At 36.7% G+C, this 27,261-nt stretch overlaps 1 long non-coding RNA gene across 1 annotated transcript in view; it reads right to left on the bottom strand.

Annotated features, from left to right (window-relative positions):
• The window catches only part of LOC129643927 (uncharacterized), a 54,207-nt gene extending 27,215 nt beyond the window's left edge, over positions 1 to 26,992 (bottom strand). Inside the window, exons 1-3 of the long non-coding RNA XR_008710603.1 lie at positions 26,726 to 26,992; positions 21,665 to 21,973; positions 19,959 to 20,139 (exon numbers count right to left, since the gene is read on the bottom strand). This is a non-coding gene — a long non-coding RNA (uncharacterized LOC129643927). The remainder of the gene's footprint in view (positions 1 to 19,958; positions 20,140 to 21,664; positions 21,974 to 26,725) is intronic.
• Positions 26,993 to 27,261: the final 269 nt, after the last annotated feature.

The raw sequence follows: 27,261 nt of genomic DNA on the forward strand, positions 1-27,261 counted from the left end.
CTCCAGTGTTCTTGCCTGGAGAATCCCAGGGACGGCGGAGCCTGGTGGGCTGTTGTCTATGGGGTTGCACAGAGTCAGACACAACTGAAGCGACTTAGCAGCAGAAGCAGCAGAGAAGGTCTAATCCAATTTATATCACCTAAGAGCTTTTGAAAATCATTTAAGGTTGATAATTTATCAGTATGGATCTGAGTTAGTTGGGGAGTAATACATTATATATTAACAACAAACCCCAAGTAACGGTAAGGTGTAGAGGTTTGAATTTTTTCAGGGACAATGATTAATCCAGAGTTCTTTAAGCATAGTTGAGCTATATCAAACATGTGTTAAGTTTCTAAGATAGATGGAGCTGAAAACAGTATTTCATCCGTATAGTGAATAACAAGAAAGTTAGGAAATTGTTTTCTCACAGGCTCAAGGGCTTTAGCTACGTAGTACTGACACACGTGTCGGACTTTATTTTGGGGGGCTCCAAAATCACTGCAGATGGTGATTGCATCCATGAAATTAAAAGACACTTACTCCTTGGAAGGAAAGTTATGACCAACCTAGATAGCATATTCAAAAGCAGAGACATTACTCTCCCAACAAATGTCCATCTAGTCAAGGCTATGCTTTTTCCAGTAGTCCTGTGGGATGTGAGAGTTGGACCCTGAAGAAAGCTGAGCACTGAACAATTGATGCTTTTGAACTGTGGTGTGGGAGAAGGCTCTTGAGAGTCCTTTGGACTGCAAGGAGATCCAACCAGTCCATTCTAAAGGAGATCAGTCCTGGGTGTTCTTTGGAAGGAATGATGCTAAAGCTGAAACTCCAATACTTTGGCCACCTGATGTGAAGAGTTGACTCATTGGAAAAGACTCTGATTCTGGGAGGGATTGGGGGCAGGAGGAAAAGGGGACGACAGAGGATGGGATGGCTGGATGGCATCACCGATGTGATGGACGTGAGTTTGAGTGAACTCTGGGAGTTGGTGATGGACAGGGAGGCCTGGTGTGCTACTATTCATGGGATTGCAAAGAGTCAGACACGACTGAGCGACTGAACTGAACTGAACTGAACTGACACATGGTGGGGGAATTCATCATCCCTTGTGCCAGTACAGTCCATTGGTACTGTTTATGAGGTCCAATATAATTAGGATAAGGGAGAGAGAAAGTGAATCTCTCTCGGTCTAAGGAGTGTAAAGGTATATTAAAAAAGCAATCTTGTAAATCAAGAATAATAATATGCCAATTTTGAGGAATAGTGGTAGGTGATGGAATTCCTGGTTGTAATGCACCCACAGGTTTCACAGATGCATTAACTTTTCTAAGGTCTGTTAGGAGATGCCATTTGTTAGATGTCTTTTTTATAACAAAAATAGGAGAGTTTCAAGGAGAACAAGATTCCTCAATATGCTTTAATTCTAGTTGTATATCTATAAGTTCCTTCAGTTCAGTTCAATCCAGTCGCTCAGTCGTGTCCAACTCTTTGTGACCCCATGAATCACAGGACACCAGGCCTCCCTGTCCATCACCAAATCCCTGAGTTTACCCAAACTCATGTCCATTGAGTCGGTGATGCCACCCAGCCATCTCATCCTCTGTCATCCCCTTTTCCTCCTGCCCCCAATCCCTCCCAGCATCAGAGTCTTTTCCAATGAGTCAACTCTTCACATCAGGTGGCCAAAGTATTGGAGTTTCAGCTTTAGCATCAGTTCTTCCAATGAATACCCAGGACTGATCTATTTAGAATGGACTGGTTGGATCTCCTTGCAGTCCAAGCGACTCTCAAGAGTTTTCTGCAACACCACAGTTCAAAAGCATCAATTCTTCGGTGCTCAGCTTTCTTCACAGCCCAACTCGCACATCCCTACATGACTACTGGAAAACCATAGCCTTGACTAGACGGACCTTTGTTGGCAAAGTAATGTCTCTGCTTTTGAATATGCTATCTAGGTTGGTCATAACTTTCCTTTCAAGGAGTAAGCGTCTTTTAATTTCATGGCTGCAGTTACCATCTGCAGTGATTTTGGAGCCCCCCAAAAATAAAGTCTGACACTGTTTCCACTGTTTCCCCATCAATTTCCCATGAAGTGATGGGACCGGATGCCATGATCTTCATTTTCTGAATGTTGAGCTTTAAGCCAACTTTTCACTCTCCTCTTTCACTTTCATCAAGAGGCTTTTTAGTTCCTCTTCACTTTCTGCCATAAGGGTGGTGTCATCTGCATATCTGAGGTTATTGATATTTCTCCCGGCAATCTTGATTCCAGCTTGTGCTTTTTCCAGCCCAGCGTTTCTCATGATGTACTCTGCATATAAGTTAAATAAACAGGGTGACAATATACAGCCTTGACGTACTCCTGTAATTTCTCTTTCATGAGGGGCCACTGCTCTGTCCAAATAGGCTCGTCATTTTTCCAAGTTATTTTAATAATTGTTTATTTGTTAAATGAGCAGTGGCCCTGGGGAAAATGTGGAATGTATATCTGAGTTTGCTATTGCATAAGTAAGTCCCTTCCTATTAGATTAAGGGGTGCATGTATCACATAAGGTTTTAATGTTTCAAGTTGGCCTTCTGGTCCCTTACATGGATAAATTTGAGTAATCTGATAAACCTCTTGTTCTTTGGTTTGAGAAATCCCTGCAATTTGTCAAGAAATATTTTGTACAGGCCAGGATTTGGGCCATAAATGTTTGGAAATAATAGCAATATCAGATCTAGTGTCGAGAAGACCAGAAAATCTTTTACCATTAATTTTGATATTTATAGTTAGTCGGGCAAATTCAGATACTAAGTGATGTCCAAAAGGACTGTTTTTGATCTGTACTGCTGAATCCGCCTGTCCATACATCATTAGGGGAGTTAATAGAAATTTAAGGTAAAAGGAGTAATTGAGCAACTTTATCCCCCTTTTTGAATTGCCATAAAATCTGAGCTGACATCATAATTTGAATTTCTCCTTTATAATCTGAATCAATTACACCAGAGTGAACAGTAATTTCTTTAGAAGTCAAACTAGATTGGTCAAGTAAAAGACTGAAGGTTTGTGGGGGAAGGGGTCCAAAAAGTCCAGTAGGTATTCTAGAGGGGACTGCCTTGGGGTAAAGGAGAAAGTCATTTAGGGCTTGTATATCAATGGCAGCACATTACTTTGCCAACAAAGGCCCATCTAGTCAAGGCTACGGTTTTTCCAGTAGTCATGTATGAATGTGAGAGTTGGACCATAAAGAAAGCTGAGTGCAGAAGAATTGATGCTTTTGAACTGTGATGTTGGAGAAGACTCTTGAGAGTCCCTTGGACTGCAAGGAGATCCAACCAGTCCATTCTGAAGGAGATCAGTCCTGGTGTTCATTAGAAGGACTGATGTTGAAGCTGAAACTCCAATACTTTGGCCACCTCATGAGAAAAGCTGACTCATTGGAAAAGCCCCTGATGCTGGGAAAGATTGAGGGCAGGGGGAGAAGGTAAGGACAGAGGCTGAGATGGTTGGATGGCATCACTGACTCAATGGACATGAGTTTGGGTAGGTTCTGGGAGTTTGTGATGGACAGGGAGGCCTGGCATGCTGCAGTTTATGGGGTTGCAAAGAGTTCGACACAACTGAGCGACTGAACTGCACTGAACTGATGTCTATTATACCTATAGTTATGTCTATAACTTTCACTTTCACTTATGTCTATACCATAATTTTTATCCATTCATCCCTGGAGGAGCACTTATGTTATTTCCACATCTTTCCTGTTATGAATAACACTGCAATAAATATAAGTGTGTGCTGGTATCTCTTTGAAGTACTAATCTCACTTTCTTAAAGTACATATAAAAATGAATGACATAATCCTAAGTTTAAAGTCAGATACAGAAAGAAAAGTAGTGCATTATCTTATTCTGTGTGAAATCTAGAAAGACTGAATGCATAGAAGCAGAAAGTAAAAGGTCATTATAAGGGTCCATAGGGTATCAGAAAATGGGGAGAGGTTGGTTGAAGGGTACAAAATCATGGAGGATGAATAAACCTAGAGCTCTAATGTAGCATGGTTAAAGGTAATAATACTGTACTGAATATTGGAAATTTTTCAAGATTGTAGGTTTCAGGTGCTTTCCACCCACACACAAATATTAACTATGAGATGAGATGGATAAGTCAATTAGCTTGACTGTAGTAATCATTCCACTGTGTATTTGTATATCAAATCAATATGCTGTATACCTTAAACACACATCTTTTATTAAGAATTAATAAATTTTAAATTTAAAAACAAAGGGGATTTGTAAATTTTGAAGAAGTAAGAGAAATAACTAAATAGTCTGAGTGCTCTGGCAACAACAAGGAGGATATGTTGAAAAGATCAGAGCCTAGAAACTAAGGTATCACTGAAGAGGCCCTTTCAGTAGTCTGACAATAAGGAGATAAAATCCTAATGTAGAATCATAAAAGTGAAGTCAAAGTATGAAAACGGAACTAAGATGTAGATTTCAGAAGCTGGATATATATAAAGACCAGAGGAAAATAATGACTAAAAGATTACTTTCTGGTTTCAAAATGAGGTGACTGGAAGAATGAGGATGCAGCCAACAGAAAGAGAAATAAGAGGAGAGGAGTGTTTATTGAGGAAAGAAATACTTTTCATTTGTGACATATTGAGTTTTAAGGGATCGTTAGTTAGCTACCAAATAGAAAGCTGGGTGGTGCAACTTATAAATCAGTTGGAATAAAAGGCAGATATTTAAACTCTGTAAGCAGCCATATGAAGATGAGCATTCAGATTGTGAGACTGGGTAATTCTGCATGGAGAGAAGAGACTTAGAATTATTCTAAGAATTGAATTTTTGAGATAACCACAATATTTAAGAAGAGGAGAGAATGTTTTCTGACTCTGGCCAGCATGTCCATCATAAAAAAATCTATATACAATAAATGCTGGAGAGGGTGTGGAGAAAAGGAAACTCTCCTGAACTCTTGGTGGGAATGTGAGTTGATACAGCCACTATGAGAACAGTATGGAGCTTCCTTAAAAATAAATAAATAAATAAAATAAAAACTAAGTGGGTCTGTGAGTGAGTGAGTGAATGTTGCTTAGTTGTGTCCAACTCTTTGTAATTCCATGGACTGTAGCCTGCCAGGCTCCTCTGTCCATGGAATTCTCCAGGCCAGAATACTGGAGTAGGTGGCCATTCCCTTCTCCAGGGGATCTTCCCCACCCAGGGATCAAACCCAGGTCTCCTGCATTGTAAGGGGATTTTTTACTGTCTGAGCCAACAGAGAAGTCCAAGAATACTGGTATGAGTAGCCTATCCTTTTTCCAGTGGATTTTCCTGACTAAGAAGTTGAATTGGGTTCTTTACTAGCTGAGCTACCAGGGAAACTCTCTGGGCATATACTTGGGGAAAATCATAATTTCAAAAGATACATGCACCCAAACATTCCTGGTAGCACTATTTACAAGATCCAGAACTAAAGCAATCTAAATGTCAATCAACAGAGGAATGGATAAAGAAGATGTGATACAGATATACAATGAAATATTACTCAGCTATAAAAAAGAATGTTATTGTGCCATTGGCAGACATATGGATGGACCTACAGACTGTCATACAGAGTAGAGTGAAACAGAAAGAGAAAAACAATACCGAATAATATCACTTATATGTGGAATCTAGAAAAATGACCCAGATGAACTAATCTACAAAGCAGAAATGAAGACATAGATGTAGAGGGAGAGCATAGACACCAAGAGGTGGTGGGGAGGTAGCAGGAGAGAGAGGCATGGGATGAATTGGAAGATTCAGACTGACAATATATACACTACTATGTATAAAACAGATAAATAATGAGAACCTACTGTACAGTCAAGGCTATGGTTTTTCCAGTGGTCATGTATGGATGTACGAGTTGGACTGTGAAGAAAGCTGAGCGCCAAAGAATTGATGCTTTTGAACTGTGGTGTTGTAGAAGACTCTTGAGAGTCCCTTGGACTGCAAGGAGATCCAACCAGTCCGTCCTAAAGGAGATCAGTCCTCGGTGTTCATTGGAAGGACTGATGCTGAAACTGAAACTCCAATACTTTGGCCACCTGATGTGAAGAGCTGACTCACTGGAAAAGATCCTGATGCTGGGAAAGATCGAGGGCAGGAGGAGAAGGGGACGACAGAAGATGAGATGGTTGGATGGCATCACAGACTCAATGGACATGGGTTTGGGTGGACTCTGGGAGTTGGTGATGGACAGGGAGGCCTGGTGTCCTGTGATTCATGGGGTTGCAAAGAGTCGGACACGACTGAGTGACTGAATTGAACTGGATAGCACAGGGAGCTATATTCAGTGCTCTATGGTGACCTAAGGGAAGGAAATCCTAAACAGAGAGAATATAGGTACACATGTGGCTGATTCACTTTGCTGTACAGCAGAAAGTAGCACAACATAAGGCAACTATACCCTAATAAATATTAATAAAATAATCATTATAAAAGGGAAAAAAGATCCAAGAGAAGGGAAGTTTGATCCAGAAGTTAAATTACCTATGAAAAAACTATTTGTAAGAACTAATGTAATGGCAGTTGGAATAGTCCCAGAAAGGCTATATTTTTATAGCCAAAAACAATCTTAAAAGTGAAAGAAAAAAATTAAGTTATACAAGAAATGTCATTTCATAAAAAATAAATGTCATTTTATTTAGACATGGTTTTCCTCGCCTACCTACCTGACACACACAGTACATCTCAGAAGAATGTGGGTTGTTTGTTTGTGAAACTGAGCTTAAATAGTCAGTGTTTGACAAAGAGAATCTTATCCAATAAACTGTGACTTTTGCTTGATAGTGTGTTAATTAATTTGAATATTTGAAATTATATATAATATCTTTTCAGAAAATTTACAAGGTTAAGATGAGGTTTTCTGGCCTGAAATGTGAGTAATCATTATTGTTCTGTTTTTGTAAATTATTTATATATCATATATAGGAAGAAATGCTTTCTGTTCTTCCATGCTACTTCATACAGGTTTCTGTTAATTCTTTTTTTTTTTTTTAATTTGTTTTTAGATTTTTTTTCTCTTGGTGCTTTTATTTTACTTTATTTTATTGGTCTTATTAACATTATTTGTGATAATTTTATTCACTAATTAGATTTCAGGGAAAACTTTAGTTCATTTAAAATATTCTGCTATGTGCATTTGCAAAATTAAAAAAATTCAGAAACTGAACCAATATTTGTTATTTTTGAAAATTCAATATCTAATGGTTTTTGTTATTTACTTAGTGGCAAACACTAAGTGCTTTATGTGAACCAATGTTTCACGTACAATACAACGTTATGAGGTAAGTAGTTTTATTTCATCCAGAGAAGGCAATGGCACCCCACTCCAGTACTCTTGCCTGGAAGATCCCATGGATGGACGAGCCTGGTAGGCTGCAGTCCATGGGGTCGCTAGCAGTCAAACACGACTGAGCAGCTTCACTTTCACTTTTCACTTTCATGCACTGGAGAAGGAAATGGCAACCCACTCCAGTATTCTTGCTTGGAGAACACCAGGGATGGGGGAGCCTGGTGGGCTGCCATCTCTGGGGTCGCACAAAGTTGGACACGACTGAAGTGACTTTGCAGCAGCAGCAGTTTTATTTCATCAATTTAAAAAACAATTTTTTTTTTTTGGAATACAGTTGCTTTACAATGTTGTGTTGGTTTCTACTGTGTAGCAGAGTCAATAAGTTATACATATAATTATATCCCTTCTTTTATACATTCCCTTCCTATTTAGGTAACCATGGAGAATTGAGTAGAGTACACTAAAGTTTTGAGCCTGAGAAAAATGAGTCATGGTACAGTTAAATAACCTATTTAAAGCTTTGCCTGTATGACATTTTAGTTGCTTTCTTAAGAACACTGACATTTAAAGACAATTGTTTGTTATTATTGAGCCAAGGCCATTGGAAAACCTAGAATGTTGGGCTAATTCATGGTTTTGTTTTATTATCCTCTTAATCTCCACTTTGTGAAATTTGATATCATTTTAAGATTGTCTAGCAAGACTACTTATTCATGGCTTATTTCTGATTATGTTCTAGGCACTGAAATGACTTATTAGATAGCTGATATAAAATGATATAAAGTGACTGGATTTTGATTTTCTATTAGCTAACAACAAAAAAAAAAGATATCCTTTTCATCATCATAGTGGACTGGAATGTAAAAGTAGGAAGTCAAGAAATACTTTGAGTAACAGGCAAGTTTGGCCTTGGAGTACAAAATGAAGCAGGAAAAAGGCTAACAGAGAGAGTTTTGCCATAGATAGCAAATACCCTCTTCCAAAAATATAAGAGATGGCGCTACACATGGACATCACCAGATGGTCAATACCAAAATCAGATTGATTACATTCTTCACAGCCAAAGATGGAGAAGCTCTATCCAGTAAGCAAAAACAAGACTGGGAGCTGATTGTGGCTCAGGCCATGAATTACTTATTGCAAAATTCAGGCTCAAATTGAAGAAAGTAGGGAAAACTACTAGGACATTCAGGTATGACCTATATCAAATCCCTTATGATTATACAGTAGAGGTGACAAATAGATTCAAGGGATCAGATCTGATGGACAAGAGTGCCTGAAGAACTATCCATGTAGGTTCTTAATGTTGTACAGGAGGGAGTGATCAAAAGCATTGCCAAGAAGAAATGTAAAATGGTTGTTTGAGAAGGCCTTACAAATAGGTGAGAAAAGAAGAGAAGTGAAAGGCAAAGGAGAAAAGGAAAGATATACCCATCTGAATGCAGAGTTCCAAAGAATAGCAAGGGGAGCTAAGAAAGACTTCCTAAGTGATCAGTGCAAAGAAACAGAGAGAAACAATAAAATGGGAAAGACTAGAGATCTCTTCAAGAAAATTAGAGGTACCAAGGGAACATTTCATGTAAAGATGGGCACAATAAAGGACAGAAATGATATGGACCTAACAGGAGCAGAAGATATTAAGAAGAGGTGGCAATAACACACAGAAGAACCGTACAAAAAGGTTTTAATGACCTGAATAACCATGATGGTGTGATTACTCACCTAGGGCCAGACATCCTGGACTGTGAAGTCAAACGGGCCTTAGGAAGCATTACTACAAACAAAACTAGTGGAGATGATGGAATTTCAGTTGAGCTATTTCAAATCCTAAAAAATGATGCAGCTAAACTGCTTTACTCAAAATGCCAGCAAATTTGGAAAACTCAGCAGTAGCCACAGGATTGGAAAAAGTCGGTTTTCATCCCAATCCCAAAGAAAGGGAATGCCAAAGAATGTTCAAACTACCACAAAATCGCACTCATTTTACATGCTAGTAAGGTGATATTCAAAATCCTTCAAGCTAGGCTTCAACAGTATGTTTACTAGGAACTTCCAGATGGAAAAGCTGGATTTAGAAAAGGCAGAGGAACCAGAGATCAAATTGCCAGCATCCACTGGATCATGGAAAAAGCAAGAGAGTTCTAGAAAAACATCTACTGTGCTTCGTTGACTATGCTGAAGCCTTTGAATATGTGGATCACAACAAATTGGAAAATTTGTAAAGAGATGAGAATACAAGACCACCTTACCCTTCTCCTGAGAAACCTGTATGCAGGTCAAGAAGTAACAAAACCAGACATAGAACAGCAGACTATGTTCAGACATCTGAACAACAGACTGGTTCAAAATTGGAAAAGGAGTAGGTCAAGGCTGTATATTGTCATCCTGCTTATGTAACTTACATGCAGTGTACATCATGTAATATGCTGGGTTGGATGAAGCTCCAGCTGGAATCAAGGCTACCAGGAGAAATATCAGTAACCTCAGATATGCGTATGACACCACCCAATGTCAGAAAGTAAAGAGGAACTAAAGAGCCTATTGATGCAGGTGAAAGAGGAGAATGAAAAAGCTGGATTAAAGCTCAACATTCAGAAAATTAAGATCATGGCATCTGGTCCCATCACTTCTTGGTGAATAGATGGGGAAGCTTGGAAACAGTAATAGGCTTTATTTTCTTGGGTTCCAAAATTTCTGTGGATGGCGGCTGTAGCCATGAAATTAAAAGGCACTTGCTCTTTGGAAGAAAGTATGAAAAACCTAGACAGCATATTAAAAAAGCAGAGACATCACTTTGTCGACAAAGGTCCATACAGTGAAAGCTATGGTTTTTCCAGTAGTCATATACAGATGTGAGAAGTGGGCCTTAAAGAAAGCTGAGCACTGTAAGATTGATGCTTTCAAAATGTTGTGTTGGAGAAAACTCTTGATATCCTTGGACTGCAAGGAGATCCAACCAGTCCATCCTAAAGGAAATCAGTCCTGAGTATTCATTGAAAGGACTGATGTTGAAGCTGAAACTCCAATACTTTGGCCACCTGATGCAAAGAACTGACTCATTTGAAAAGCCCCTGATACTGGCAAAGATTGAGGGCAGGAGGAGAAGGGGATGACAGAGGATGAGATAGTTGGATGACATCACCGACTCAATGGACATGAGTCTGAGTATACCCCGGGAGTTGGTGATGGACAGGGAGGACTGGCGTGTTGCAGTCCATGGGGTTGTAATGAGTCAGACACGACTTAGCGACTGAACTGATAGTTGATTCACTTTGCTCTACAGCAGAAACTAACATAACTTTGTAAAGCAAGTATACTCCAAGAAAAATTAATTTAAAATATATTCCATATTAAATTAGAGCATACTGTTTTATAAAATGCAAGTGCTTGGTTACATTTCTGAAACCAGATTTAATTGTTATTAATTGTAACTTTTGTCTAAATCAAGTCCAAAGAAGAATTCACTATGAAGTATCTTCCAGCAGTTACAGCCCTGAGGGGGATATCTGATATGTTCTCTGAGTTTTAAAGATAGATTATTCTAGGATTTGGCAATAAAGGATTTTCACAAGGATTTCCCCCATCTGCTATGTCTGTTAGAGGAGGTCTTGTCTAAATCTAGTAATCAAATCTATATTTGAATATAAGAACCCGGGGATTCTAGACTTTTGATTAGTTGATGTTGGACAAACTTAAAATATTGTGGCTTTGGGTATTTCAGAGTATTATTTTAAATTTGTTGTTTTGCCACTTATGGGTCATAAAAGAAATTTAGTTTGTGAGAGCCATTATTATTTCTAATAAAGAGATTAAAAGAGAAATAATAGAGTACAGCATAGGTTGTACACATTTCAGTTATGTGTGTCTGTGTATGTATTGTCATGATGTAGAAACTTTGTTTTTAATATGTGCTAAAGTTAAGAAGTTCAAAAGTCACTATTCTAAACATATAGAAAAAATGATTAATATCAGATCTGCTTCTGAATCTATAACCAAAATCCCCTATTTAATTCAAGTTTTTAAGTAATTTCTAAGCCTTTGTAGCATAACTACTTTTAAGCCTAAATCTACAAGTACTTAGTGAAAAAAACCTTTTAACAGTGGCCATAATAGTCAGGAATAAGCACTTATCATCAGCTATTTTCTCATTGTGAGAACCACTCATATACCAACCACATCACTTAGAAATAAGTGTGACTTGTGATGATTGTTATAGACAGAATTCCCCTTGGAATTCCAGCACTACTAACATGACATGCTCACCTTAATGCATGACTACAGATAAACTGTGGGGTCATTTAATTTTCAAGATATCACCTAAAGGAACAGAATACCTGGCGACTGTCTCCCAGAGGAGTTCCTGCTTTTGTTGTTAAAAGTAGGACACAATTTCAAGAGGAATATATGCCCTTGAATTTTTGGATCAATGTTTGGATCAATGCTCTTATGTTTTCTAGCCTATTTTATTATATATTTTAAAATGATATTAACATTAGATAATAGTGTACTATTACTGTAAATTTTCTGATAGTTTAAAAGATGTTTTATCTTTTTAAAAATTGCACCATTTGTAAATAAATATATTTGGTATTTTTAGTTATTCTTCCCTTCAGGGTAATCAAGTCTTTAAAAGATACCCCTTGAACACACATTCATCTATGGGACTGCTATTGTTAAAAAATAAAGAAGGAAATAAACAAAAAATTTAAGACAACACAGATGCTTTGGAAAAATTCTGACTGAGATAAGAAGAACTGAAAGATGTAAAAGAATATATTTAATTTTAGGTAGAAACTAGTAATTGCATCTGATTAAAAAGAATAATCCATTGTTTTAAAAATGAAAGATAATATAGTAGAATGAAATAAAAGCATATCTGATAATGCCTAAAATAGATATTAAGGGGAAAGCAAGAGTTATTTCATAGAACTTGATAAATAAATTTTACAAATACCCAAAATATAGAATTAACACTATTAAAAAAAAGACATAGTATAAGCTTTAGGACTTAAGAAGAATTACTAATAATACAGAGCCAGAAAAGGAAGAGACTACCATGCGGGAGACCGGGATTCAACCCCTGGAGAAGGAAATGGTAACCCACTCCAGTATTCTTGCCTGGAAAATACCATGGACAGAGGAGCCTGGTAGACTACAGTCCATGGGGTCGCAAAGAGTCAGACACGACTGAGCGACTTCACTTTCACTTTCACCATGAAGAAGAGAACAAATGAAATAAGAGAAGTGAGCTGTGCTAAAAGAGATTGTATATGCAATTTCAATGTGCTTAGTCCAATAGAATTTACTAAGTAAAACAAATAGATGACCTACAACAAAAACAAAAAAATGTAAACTACTTCTAGGTCTCTATTTTCCTTAACATTAGATTCAGAAGACAGAGGAAGATAAAATAGTGAACCTCCAGATTTTTCCAAACCAGGAAGTTTAGAAACACTTATTATGGCAAATAAATAAAATATTGACTAAGACAAATAGGAAAGTATGTCATCCCTTCATAAGAGGATACATAAGTTTAAATTAAAGAAGCCTATCAAAGTAAAATTACAAGCAGGAAAACGTGAAATGTATGAAGTATGTTGCTTCACCTCTTTGGAACAGGAATATGGGAAAGAAGGAACAAAAAAGGGCAGAAAATCCTTATTTGAACTAGGATCCTCTAAATCTGTCTTGGTGTCTTTTAGGCTATCGGCCGTTTAAAGCTAGCCTTTCTTCCATGGTATTTTCAGGGACTTTTTTGAGATAGAAATCCCTATTACCAGGTACTTCCCACCAACAGTTGTTTTTACCCAAGAGAGGGAGTTTTGCTTCATGTGGCTGCAAATATTTCTCTCAGTTCCAAGACTTTCCTTGGTTCGCAAGTCTCTTTCTGTTGACCTCTCTTCTCACCTCCAGGTGGCAGCAGTATGCAAAACCTAACAACCCATTTATTTTTTGACTCAGTTGATTTGCAGTATTATTTGTTTCACGTGTACAACATAAGTGATTCACCAATTTTAAAGGTTATGCTCCATTTACAGTTGTTATAAAATATTTGCTATTTCCCTGTGCCATTCAATATATCCTTGTAGCTTATTTATTTATACATAGTAGTTTGCACCTCTTAATTCCCTAAACCTGTTGGCTTCTCCTCTTTTCCTTTCCCCACTGGTGCTTACTAGTTTGTTCTCTACATCTGTAAGTCTGTTTCTTTTCATTTATATTCACTAGCTTGCATTTGTTAGATTCCACATGTAAGCACCATAATACAGTATTTATCTTTCTCTGTCTGACTTATTTCACTAAGCATAATACTCTCTGACTCCATCCTTGCTTTTGGAAATGGCAAAATTTCATTATTTTTTTATCACTAATTCTCAACAAATGAATATTTTTTACAATCTTTTTTATCATCACGTTTAAGCATCTTCAGGACTCCTAGAACAAGCTCACTCCAACTATTTTGATGACCAGCATACTGCATTTGACATTTGGTTTTTGAATTTCACATCTACTTTATGTCCATGCCACACAGAAACTTCAATTTTAAAATATCATTTCAAGGAAAACTAAACTGAATGAGAAAAATGTAAGTAGAAAATGAAGGAACTTCAAAATAAGTTAAATAAGGAAAACTTGACCTTGTGGCTCTTTACTATCAAAAATTTAAATTTGAGGAAATGATATTTGTCTTCAAATACTTGAGGAAATACAATTAGATATGTTAAAATACTGATAATGAATGTAACTATTTCCAGGATATAAAACCTTACGGGAGAGATGTTTTGCTCAATGAAATTGAGAACCTTCTAAGAAATGGATGAATAAAAACTGAATGAATCAACAATTAATGAGTGAGATTTCTCTGGCAGTCTGGTGCTTGAGACTTTGCTTTCAAATGCAGGGTGAATCAGTGCAATCCTTGGTTGAGAACCTAAGATCCCACATGCCTCATGACCAATAAAACAACACAGAAAACAAAAACAAACTGTAACAAATTCAATAAAGGCTTTAAAAGTGATCCACATTAAAAAAAAAATTAAAAAAAAAAACAAAAACGAGTGAATACAGGAAAACAAATCAGTCACCTTCATAAGCATTAAGATAAAACAAACACTGATTTCTGAGATTGCCTAAACATTTCCCTGTATCATTCTTTCCTGTCATAGATTTTAAATAGTCTTAACATTATAAATGCATACACATTACGTACACAAACCTACAGATGCCCTTTCTTAGATACTACATCATTTGCTATTCAAAAAAAATTAAGATCCTTTCATCCTTCTCAATTATTATTATTATTTTTTCTTTTACTGTGTTCATAGCCTTAGAATTTTGTTTGGCAATTATGCAAACATACCTTAACAAAATGAATTTCCCATTTTATAAAATGTTCTTTAGGTACTGGAGTCGAGAATTACTCTGAAGTCCTTGATTTTTGTGTTTTACTGCCTTTGGTGTTCCAAGAACGCCCATTCTAGAAAGCTGAAAAATGACATCCTTATTTCACATTGACTAGGGTCATTCTCGGAGAAGGTAATGGCACCCCACTCCAGTACTCTTGCCTGGAAAATCCCATGGATGGAGGAGCCTGGTGGGCTGCAGTCCATGGGGTCGCTAGCAGTCAGACACGACTGAGCGACTTCACTTTCACTTTTCACTTTCATGCATTGGAGAAGGAAATGGCAACCCACTCCAGTGTTCTTGCCTGGAGAATCCCAGGGACGGGGGAGCCTGGTGGGCTGCTGTCTCTCGGGGTTGCACAGAGTCGGACACGAATGAAGCTACTTAGCAGTAGCAGCAGGGTCATTCTAGTAAGTGTTCTTTTGTTTTGTTTTTTTCCTACTCCCGAAACTAAGTTAACGATTAAAGCAGAGAACTATTATTTTATGTTTAAATGTTTTTAAAAATTCACAAGATTAAATGGAAGAAATCTTTATTCTTCTCTGTTATCGTTTCAGTGTGTGACTATCACTAAAACAATAACAGTACAGTCCAATAGGTCCTGGAATGTTGGATAGATGGATGGAAAATTCCCCTGGGTTCTTTATTAGTTTCTCCCATTCTTAAAGTGGTAATCAATAAAAAGTTTTCTCATAAAATAAACTGAATATTTCACCAGTAAAAAGTTATTATCTTCTTTATTCCCATGGCTGACCCTAATAACTCACAAACTCCATAGGCATTTTGTGATGTCTGTTGAGTTATGAGACTTTCATACTCATGAAAGAAATATAATAATCACCCTTCAATGCAGAGATATTCTACACCTCTCATATTAAGTCAGTAAAAGGCATATGGTTCCTTCTGACTGCAAAAAGACTGAATAAACATGCCAAGTATCCATCTAAATTCAGAGGTATCACACCTGAGGATCACTGTTTTGAAAAGGGATATTATGTTATATTTGTACTGCTAATATTTTTTAAAGTCAGGACACTTTATTATACTTTAGTTAGAAAATATGATTCTGTATAGCCTATTAAATTTTAGAAGGGCTCCTTGACTTACTTTTTAATTGATTATTTAAGCATATCACATTCACTTTGAAAAATACAATTATATTATTTTAGTCTGTCATCAGTATATTTTTATAGCAGGAGATTTCAAAATTATGTTAATTTGTAATTTGTATGTATCGTCTGCAGAGCACTATGGTATACAAAACCATGGGGATTCCAACAAAATTGGTTCCCTTACAAAAACAAGGTAACTGCATAGACTGCATTAACAGAAATTAGTAGATCAATTGAACTCTCCTGAGAAATATAAATAATGCATCTTTCTATACTTACTGAATAAACAAGCCTAAAAAAGACAGAAGGATAAGATAGGGAGACAACATTTTATACTTAGAGGTAGCAGTCCTTTAACAATAACAGTATTGTTTTCATTTCATTTTTTAATTAATTTATTTTAATTGGAGGCTAATTACTTTTCATTTCATTTATGAAGAAACTCTGGCTAGAGAAACTGAATAGTTTATCAGGAATACAAAATGATGTTTGGCCAACTGAAAAACTGGAACTAATATTTACTTAATTTTATTTTTCAGCTAACAAATAAAAAATTTGAATGTTTTTGATGTACAACTTGAGCACATGTATAGATCTGTGTAATCATCACTACTATCAGGGCATAGAATGCCATTGACCCCAAAACTCTCTTGTGCTGTTCGTTTAAAATCACTACCTCTAACCTGTAGCAAACACTGAATATTTTTTTGTCATTGTAGTTTTGGCTTCTGCAGTATGTCATATAAATGGATCATATAATATGTCATCTTTTGAAATTGACTTCTCTCAATCAGCATAATGCCTTTGAATTCATCGATGTTGCTATAAGTGAAGTGAAAGTCGCTCAGTCGTGTCTGACTCTTTGCGACCCCATGGGCTGACTATACATTCCATGGAATTCTCCAGGCCAGAATACTAGAATACTGCAGTGGGTAGTACATTCTCCAGGGGATTTTCCCAACCCAAGGATTGAACCCAAGTCTCCCACATTGCAGGCAGATTCTTTACCAGCTGAGTCACCAGGAAATACCAACTCTTTTTTTTTTCTCCTAGTGCCAAGTCAAGGGAAAGATCATGCAACTCTTTATAAAGAACTTGGCTTTTTTCCTGACTGTCAAGTTATTTTATCAGAGGTTTGGTATAACCTGAAATACATATCTACATTTTTTTTTCAGATTCACACTAGCACTTTAGTAGAGTATAGGCAAGAGTGGGAAGAAAAAAAAAAAAAGACAAGGCTAGAGCTGTAATCAGAAGTGAGAAATGGTGACATATTCTGAGGTACTCATGGTGGATGTGAAAAGAAAGGAACACATACAATATAAATTTGGAAGTTGGGATTGGCAGAATTTGAGGTGTGAAGGAAAACAAAATCAGGCAATATTTTTTGCTATCTTACTTCCTGTGGGTTTTGAGTTTTCTCCAGGTTTAGACACCTCTGTACAACTTTATTCCATCCATACGATCTCACTAGTCCTAGTTTTCCACTGAGTGAGCAGAATATCTGTATAATTGGATTCAGTTACACAGCTCAAATAGGACACCATACTTAAGGTGTAGAAAAATGCTGTTAAATGTCTTATTTATGTCTTTGACAATGAAGAACATAAAATTCACTCAAAGAGATATTGAAAAATTTTCAGAATGTAAAGTGCACACTTACAATAAGTGACATACCAGACTATTGAATAATTATTTGTTCAATTGTATTTTTGTTTTTAATTTTCATTTGCACTCTCTAACTTAACTTCTTATAGAATTAATGGATTGAAGACTTGGCTGTAAATTAAAAGCAGCACACAATAATCTTATTGATCTAAATTGCACTGCATATATGTAAGTAAAGGTTTATATGTAATGTATGTATGTATGTAACTGGTATTTCACAGTTTCTTCTTCCTCTGAACCTGTAAGTTACATTAACTTTTATAAGCTTTATGTGATTCATTTTAATTCTCTTCAAAGAGGATCTGCAGTTTACATATAAATAAAATAACACATTGAGTGTATGATTACTATTTTTAAAGGTTACTTATGCACACTTAGCATATATTCTAAGAATTCATAACTTAAAGAATGTATTACAGTATACCTTACACTTAGAGAACATGATTTTCCTAGGATTAGCTCCAGTTATTAAAACAACTTGAAATCAACTTTGGATACAATTTTTGCTAATATGTTATACATAAATTACTAAGAGATTAAGAAAGTAATTAAAAGTTACATCAAATATTCTTACTTATGTCTAATACACATGCCCATAACTTTGCAAGAATATACATACATCCATATATAACCATATTCTATGCTATGCTAAGTCACTTCAGTCATGTCCGACTCTGTGTGACCCCATAGACGGAAGCCCACCAGGCTCCCCTGTCCCTGGGATTCTCCAGGCAAGAACACTGGAGTGGGTTGCCATTTCCTTCTCCAATGCATCAAAGTGAAAAGGGAAAGTGAAGTCGCTCAGTCGTGTCCAACTCCTAGTAACCCCATGGACTGCAGCCTACCAGGCTCCTCTGTCCATGGGATTTTCCACGCAAGAGTACAGGAGTGGGGTGCCATTGCCTTCTCCGAAAGCAATAGAAAATACAAATTTCAATAAATAGAAAAAAAAAGAATGACTGAAGTAAAGCAGCAGAAGGAGATGCTTCTGGAGTGGGGAGTATTTTGTTTTCATGTTTACTTGATCCGCTCTGTTTGCCTAGATCCCACTGGAGTAATTTATTCATCAGGATTAAACATTCATGAGTCCCTTAAAAGCAGGTGTTTAGTTTTCCCAGTTCTGAATGTGGGAGTTCCAAAAAGGCTTCACAGAAAAAGTGAAGCTCTCATATGGGAGTGTTTCTTTTTGAAATGTTTAATTAGTTTTCAAGACTTTCAGCGCATTTCAATAAAGTTGAGCTATTGGCCAGAGCACCTGCATGGTTTTGAAGACCACTTTCAATTGAATTTCAGGCTTGTTCAGGTTTAGGTAAAATTAAAACTATATCAGCAACATTTAAAAATAAGATGTTATTTCCATTAGCTTTTTAGTAAATATTGTTGCAGCATCCATATAGAGATATTCACCTGATAATAATAGGGATGTCATAAGAATATCTGTGGGGTTTCATAAAAATTTAAAATTAATTAAAAGAACTATTAGCTGCAATCATTTTCAAATGTAATAAGCACAAGAATATCTTAGTATTTAGGGTTTTTACATTATTATTTATAATGTAATTATAAATTACAAATCAATTTATAAAATTATAAATCAATTTAATATATTATTTCCTTTTAAATCTTACTTAGTCGGACACGACTACGCGACTTCACTTTCACTTTTCACTTTCATGCACTGGAGAAGGAAATGGCAACCCACTCCAGTGTTCTTGCCTGGAGAATCCCAGGGACGGGGGAGCCTGGTAGGCTACCGTCTATGGGGTCACACACAGTCGGAAACGACTGAAGTGACTTAGCATAGCATAGCATAGAATCTATTTTAAATATTATTTCCTTTCAAATCATATCAAGTAATATACAATGAATTAAAATACTGTAATGCTATTGAAACAAAAACTTTATTCAATCGAAATCAGTACTTTTAAACCTAGAAAGTTGTTTTGGGGAAAGGGACTTCCCTTGTGGCTCAGTCGGCAAAGAATTTGGCTGCAATATGGTAGACCTGGGTTTGATCCCTGGGTTGTCAAGATATGCTGGAGATGGGAACAGCTACCCACTCCAGTATTCTTGCCTGGAGAACTCCATGGACATGGGAGTCTGGTGAGCTACAGTCCATGCGGTCGCAAAGAGCCAGACATGACTGAGTGAACAACCACAGCATAAAATGTGTATGCATGTATGTGTGAGCATAACATTGCAAAATATATATATATGTGTGTGTGTGTATATATATATATTGCATTCTTTGTAAATATATTTACATTTTTTGTAAATAAGCACTCACATACATATATGTATAAACATGTATATATAGAATACATTGTTTTAAAACATATATTATTGCCATAAATGACATTGAGTGTAACTGAGATCATTTTTAAATGAATGTGCTTAGTTTTCCCTATCATTTTGTTTTCATTTATTTCATATAACAGAGTTAAAACTTGACATACTGTACTCACTCATGTCCGATTCTTTGTGACCCCATGGACTGTAGCCCACCAGGCTCCTCTGTCCATGGGATTTTCCATGTAGTGCATTGCCATTTTCTCCTCCAGGGGATCTTCCCAACCCAGGGATGGAACTCATGCCTTCTTCATCTCCTGCATCAACCTTAGTAAATACATTGCTGGAGGAAATGTGCTAAAGAAACAAAAAAGAATGAACATGTGCCCACAGCCCTTCTTTCCCTCTTCATACATGAGGGTCATTGGCCTATGCTTAAGCCATCCCCTCAACACCTTTGGGTAGTCTTTTATCATTGACTTATTTTAGATATAATTTTATAAATACTATTTTATTACAAATAAAAGTAAATTAAGATCGTGGGGTGAAAAAATTTATGACCCAAAACTCCCTAACAGCTACCACTATTCCAGGTGGTTTCTTTAACAATGAAAGTCTAGAGCACAATTTAAGGCTTAAAATAAGTAATAAAACTTACTTTTTTATAATCATGTGCATTTTTTAAGAGCACTGAAATAAAAATTGAGACGTTGAGTTGAAATTCTAAATCTTAAAATATGATTATTGGGTAATTTAACTTATACATCCATGGACCTAATATTTCTTCCCTGTAAAATCAAAGGATTTTTAGTAGATAATTTCTAATCAAATACTGATACCAAGCTATGAAAATTAGAGCACAAAACAGAAGAAAATATCACAGCATTCTCCCAACCCTAGGGAATTAGCTAAATGAGGCAATATGATTGATAATCTGGTGCTGTATGCAAACTTTAGAACTCATGTTATATATAGCATATACTGGGGGATGACACTTTTGATATTGTGCCATAAACAATTCCATTCCGCAGCAATCCCACTGCTGGGCATACACACTGAGGAAACCAGAATTGAAAGAGACATGTGTACCCCAATGTTCATTGCAGCACTGTTTATAATAGCCAGGACATGGAAGCAACCTAGATGTCCATCAGCAGATGAATGGATAAGAAAGCTATGATACATATACACAATGGAGTATTACTCAGCCATTAAAAAGAATACTTTTGAATCAGTTCTAATGAGGTGGATGAAACTGGAGCCTATTATACAGAGTGAAGTAAGCCAGAAAGAAAAATATTAATACAGTATACTAACGCATATATATGGAATTTAGAAAGATGGTAACAATAACCCTGTATATGAGACAGCAAAAGAGACACTGATGTATAGAACAGTCTTTTGGACTCTGTGGGAGAGGGAGAGGGTGGGATGATTTGGGAGAATGGCATTGAAATATGTATAATATCATATATGGAATGAGTCTCCAGTCCAGGTTGGACGCACGATACTGGATGCTTGGGGCTGGTGCACTGGGATGACCCAGAGGGATGGTATGGGGAGGGAGGAGGGTTCAGGATGGGGAACACATGTATACCTGTGGCGGATTCATTTTGATATATGGCAAAACCAATACAATATTGTAAAGTTAAAAAATAAAATAAAATAAAAATAAACAAAAGGCAAGATCAAAAAAAAAAACAAAACAAAACTATGAACCTTTAGAAAATAAAAATATACCTAAGAAAAATGCCTGAGAAAAAAGTACAAAAAATTATTATATTTATTTTAGAATTATGTATACTTTTTTCTATACTTCTATACATTGGTTTTGTTTTGTAGAATGATTATAATTTCTTTCATCATTAGGAAAACTACATACTTTTGAAAATGATGGATTAATGTGCTGGCGGCAGTCCATGGGGCTGCTAAGAGTCGGACACGACTGAGCGACTTTACTTTCACTTTTCACTTTCATGCATTGGAGAAGGAAATGGCAACCCACTCCTCCAGTGTTCTTGCCTGGAGAATCCCAGGGATGGGAGAGCCTGGTGGGCTGCCGTCTATGGGGTCACACAGAGTCAGACACGACTGAAGTGACTTAGCAGCAGCAGCAGCACATAGTAATGACAATGCAATATTGTCTTGATCTCTTGCCTTGTTGTTTTTAGTAGCATGAACTGTGAGGATCCTGACAAAGACAATAAAAAAGAAAGCAAAGTAATAATTTATTATTAGCTAGGATTTGACTCACCTCTATGGTAGAATTCTATCATGCTTAGCTGGAATATGCACATTGCACCTTTCTCCTGTACTGGGAAGTCCAAATCTGGAAATATGTCTTTTAAGTTCAAAACAAGTTTTGTATGTATTTACTGACTTATTTTACATCAATTATTTATGTTGCATTTACAAGCACTCCTCTGAGCAACAGAAAGAAACAAAACTATAAAAACCCATGTCTCCAGGGAGTTTATATTCTAATGGAGGAATAGGAAATAGACATTAAATAGGTAAATGAATAAAAGATAATTTACATCAGATAATATAATAATAAAGTCTAAAGCTTGAATTCTAAGTAGGAAATAGAGATCAGGAGAGGATATAATAATTGATCTAAGCTTATCCTCCACTCAAGTAGAAGATGGTTTAGCTCACCAAATATATAATTGTGAGCCTGGAACACCAGGTAAAGAAGGATGTCAAAGAAAACAGCACTTAAATTATGGAATATGTATGGTGAAGAAAGAGAAATATATGAATTAAAAGATGGTGGAACTTGCTTTCTTTCTAAAAGGCCTGGGTTTATGTCCCCTTGAGAATTGCAGAAGTGAGATAAGCAGGAAAGGAAACTAATGAAGGGATCATAAGAAATCAAAGGGGACTCCCAGGTAGCTTAAAGGTAAATAATCCACTTGCTGACACAGAAGATGTGGGTTCTGTTCCTGGGTCAGGAATATCCCCTGAAGGAGGAAATGACAACCCATTCCTGTATTCTTGCCAGTCAAAATCCCATGAACAGAGGAGCCTGGTGAAATACAGTCTGTTGGGTCACCAAAATTCAGAAAGGACTGAATCACTGAGAATGCATGTGAAATTAATGAACACCTTCTTTGAGAAAACGAACCCTATTATTTGTACTCCATTTTATAGGAAGAAAAGTACAACAGCAAATGAAATATCAAAAAAGGGAAATCACAGAAAATAGCCACTAATATTTAGTACACTAGCTATAGTGGAGGAAGTCTCAAAAAGGACCATAACTATGTGTACTTCAAATTTTAACTCAGTATATCAATATTCCCCCTTGACATTGTAGCTCAAATATTTGGACACTCTAAAACCTGAATAACCCTTTTAACTCTCTGGGGATGAAGTGACCTGACCCATTCTTGAAGACTAGAAGAGAATGCCATGGAGGAGTCTTGAGTTACCTGTAGAAATTTAGCAAGGAATTTTTCTAAAGGGATTATGATCTATGATATATAATCTAGCAGTTACAGATCCACCAGAAATATGGTCATCAAATGGCTCTGTCTAAGCAGAAATACTGCACATACCACTTAGGCATACTGAATGGAAGGCAAGGGAAATGTGATCTCCTTTGGCCATTATATTCCCTCTTCTTTCTTGGAAAGTCCTTAATATCTGTTGTCAAAGTCTATCTTGTACCAGTCTTTCCACAGTTGATACTTTCAAAATAATGGCTCTTATGGTATCTAAAAATTTTAATGACACATAGTAACACAGCACTGAACTAGGCATTTTCCACATATCATTTCTTGTAATTTTCAAGTGTGTACACACACACACACACACACATTCCTTACATATTAGTTTACATTATTCAACATTTTTACACAGCAAAAAACTGAGGCTCAGCGAAAAAGGAAATTACAGGTGGTGATAGTGGTAAAGAATGTGCCCGTCAATGAAGGATACGTAAGAGACATGGGTTCGGTCCCTGGGTTGTGAAGATCCCTTGAAGAAGAGAATGGCTACCCACTCTAGCATTTTTGCCTGAAAAATCTCAGGGACAGATAAGCCTGGTGGGCTACAGCCCATAGGGTTGCAAAGCGTTGGACATGACTGAGTGAGAGCACTCAGGCACATGCATAGTGTAAGTAATGGAACCAGGAGCAAAAGCCAGTTCTTCTTTCAAAAACTCTACCTTTTACTGACTAAAATTCTCCTCAGGCATGATGACAATGATAAACTCATATCTCTTATAGCACTCTTTACTTTAGAAAGCATTTTATTTCTTTTATGTCAGATAATCACATCATCAGCTCTGTGAAGAGGTTAGGAAAAGCGTTTTTATTCCCACTTGACAGGAGAATGCTTTTGAATATAAAAAGTTCTATACAAATATAATATCATGTTATCAATGTCTTTGAAAAATAAACTTGAGTGGTAGACAACTGAAACACAGTACTTACTGTACAATTCTTCCATTTACTGTATCAAGATTCCATTGATTTTCATAGGATGTCTAGGACTAGGTCGACAGTATGTGTTTAGTGATGAAACACAATCTAAGTTGATGGTAAAATTGTCAGAAACAGACAAGTATCAACATTTGTGGTAAAATTTCAGTTGTTAAAAGTGAAATGCTGCTTCAGGACACCAAACTCCACTGCTTTAAAATACATTTTCATTTCCTACACAATGCACTCTAATTTTAGAATTCCTGAAGTTAAATGAAGCATAGATTGGGGACATCCACCATTCTCATCACAGCTGTTGCAACATCATGGAGCACATTGCAAGCTCAATGGGAAAGAAATTAACTGCCCATCTGTGCAGAATATATTTTTTGGCTTCTCATGCTTGATTAGTGGGAGGGTTTTTAAGTATATGATAATCCAACAAATTCACAGTGATGATGTGTGAAATCTAAACATGAACAAGATCTTGTCCTTACCTGGAAGTTTCTAGAAACAATTAGTGCCTCCTGCATGAATAAGTTATAGTATTGCAATTTAACAAAATTATTTGAGAGAATTAGTATTGCTGAATCAGATGGTTAAGGATTAATGGCCTCAAAACCAGCATTTTATGGGCTTTAGATATGGACACTTTAGGAGTAAAACAATAGTTATAATATGGAAAGGGGGATAAAACTTTTATGGCAAAGCTTCCTGGAAAATAAATGGTTTGCATATGACTTTGGTTTTTGTTGTCTTTATTTAGTTGCTGTCATGTCCAACCCTTTGCAACTCCATAGACTGCAGCGAGCCTGGCTACTCTGTCCATGGGGTTTCCCAGTTAAGAATACTGGAATGGGTTTGCCATTTCCTTCTTCAGGGGATCTTCCTAATTGAGATATCAAACCCATGTCTCCTGGATTGGCAGGTAGATTCTTTACCACTGAGCCTGCTGCTGCTGCTGCTGCTAAGTCGCTTCAGTCGTGTCCAACTCTGTGGAATCCCATAGATGGCAGCCCACTAGGCTCCTCTGTCCCTGGGATTCTCCAGGCAAGAATACTGGAGTGGGTTGCCATTTCCTTCTCCAATGCATGAAAGTGAAAAATGAAAGTGAAGTCGCTCAGACGTGCCCGACTCTTAGCGACCCCATGAACTGGAGCCTACCAGGTTCTTGCGTCCATGGGATTTTCCAGGCAAGAGTACTGGAGTGGGGTACCATTGCCTTCTCCGCCACTGAGCCTACAGACATTAAAATAGGGAGGGTAGCCTGGACTATCCAGGTGTAACCAATAATGCCTGACCTTTAAAAACAGAACTGCCTCCAGCTGGAAGTAGGAGAAAGCCAAAGGGGAAGTCAGGAAGTTCCAATTTGAACCATGATTGCTACTTTAAGATGCAGGGTTCTAGATTCAATGACCCAAAACAGGCCTTTAAGAACTAAACAGTACTGTGCCATTGGCTAGTGAGAGAAAGAGGGCTTTAGTCCTAAAACCTCAAAGATTCAGGGAATCAAATCTGGAAGTGAAATCTAAGGAAGACAATGGTTATAGGGAAAAGAAAGAATCCTTTGTAAAAAAAAAATCAGTGAAGAGAAAAAGAAAACAAGGAGATCATTTAATGTTCTATAGAAACAAAGGAGTACCTCAAAGTTAATATTCTCTCCCCAAAATATGCCATCCATGAAAGAAGTTGCACTTACTCACACCAACAGAAAAAAAAACAATATTGATTTAAGAAATCTGAGAAGTTACCCACTTCTTTAATGCTACTTACAGAGAAATAACTATTACTGAGGTTTCAGGAACTTATTAGCAATTTCAAAATAAAATAATGTACAGTATCATAAAATGCAACTAGAAAATGATAAAATATTACAGGTAATAAAAAATTCTCTCAAATCATAAATAGAGGAAAACTAACAAAAAAGTCAATATTCTTAAGCACTGGGTAATATTCAGATCTCAAAACAGTAATCTTACTCAGCATTTTAAACAAGAAAATAATTTTGAAAGGGGTTACTAAACCAAGTAAACAGAAAAGCACCAGAAAGACTCATGTCACTAGTTAACATTAAATTTCAAACTGTGCAAGGGAGATTAGATTCAACTCAAATAGTAATAACTATTGTGAGAGGCAAGGGGTGGGGGGTGGGAAAGAGAGAACAGAGAGAAAGGAGTAGAGAAAATTTAAAGGTAAAAAGCATAATTATTATAGAAGATAAATATTCAAAATATAGGATATTAGGTAACTGAGAAACACGCTCTGGTAAATTCCTTGGATGTTCTTGTTTCCTCCTGTAGTCCAGACTTCCTGGCTGCAGTAACCCAGAAACTCCACCATGTGTTGTTTTTCTTTTTCACTCATAGATGCATAAACATCATGCCCTTCCCCCATTGTCTGCTGTCTCTAGCTGAAGGACCATTAAAAGAGCAACCAGCAAGACAGGAAACTTTTAGAAAATAACCACTCTACGCCATCCAGACACCACAGAAAAAAACTGAAATCCTCACACCTACCAAATCCAGCAAGGGAAGGTAGGCCTCTGTCTTCCAAGTCAGGGTTCTCCTGTGAAACACAACCAACAGAATGCATATACACACAGAGAGGGAGAATTATTTAGTTTAAGGAATTGACTCATATGACTATGGAGGCTTGGTGAATACAAAATCTGATGGAGTAAGCCAGCAGGCCCCAGACTCCGGGAAGAGTTGTAGCCCAAAGGAGAGCTGCTGGTAGAATCCTGGCTTGCTTGAGTGGGCTCTAGTAAGGCCTCACCTGATTGGCTGAGGCTCATATGCCTTTCCTGGTCCTCATTAAAGAATCAATAACAAAACATTGAGCATATTCTACCCCAGCAAACAGAAAACTTCTCAGAAAAGAAAAGTAAACATATATAAATAGTAGATTTATAACAATGAATATAAAGGAAAATTAGTGGAAAACTGACAATAATCAGTAAAAAGCAATCAGTGTAATAAAATATGATTTATATGATTGAGATATTTTTAATTATGTCTATTCTACACAGTGTAAAGTCTGAGCAAGGACTATA

The sequence above is a fragment of the Bubalus kerabau genome, chromosome 2 (assembly GCF_029407905.1).
Source record: "Bubalus kerabau isolate K-KA32 ecotype Philippines breed swamp buffalo chromosome 2, PCC_UOA_SB_1v2, whole genome shotgun sequence".
NCBI classification, from domain to species: domain Eukaryota; kingdom Metazoa; phylum Chordata; class Mammalia; order Artiodactyla; family Bovidae; genus Bubalus; species Bubalus kerabau.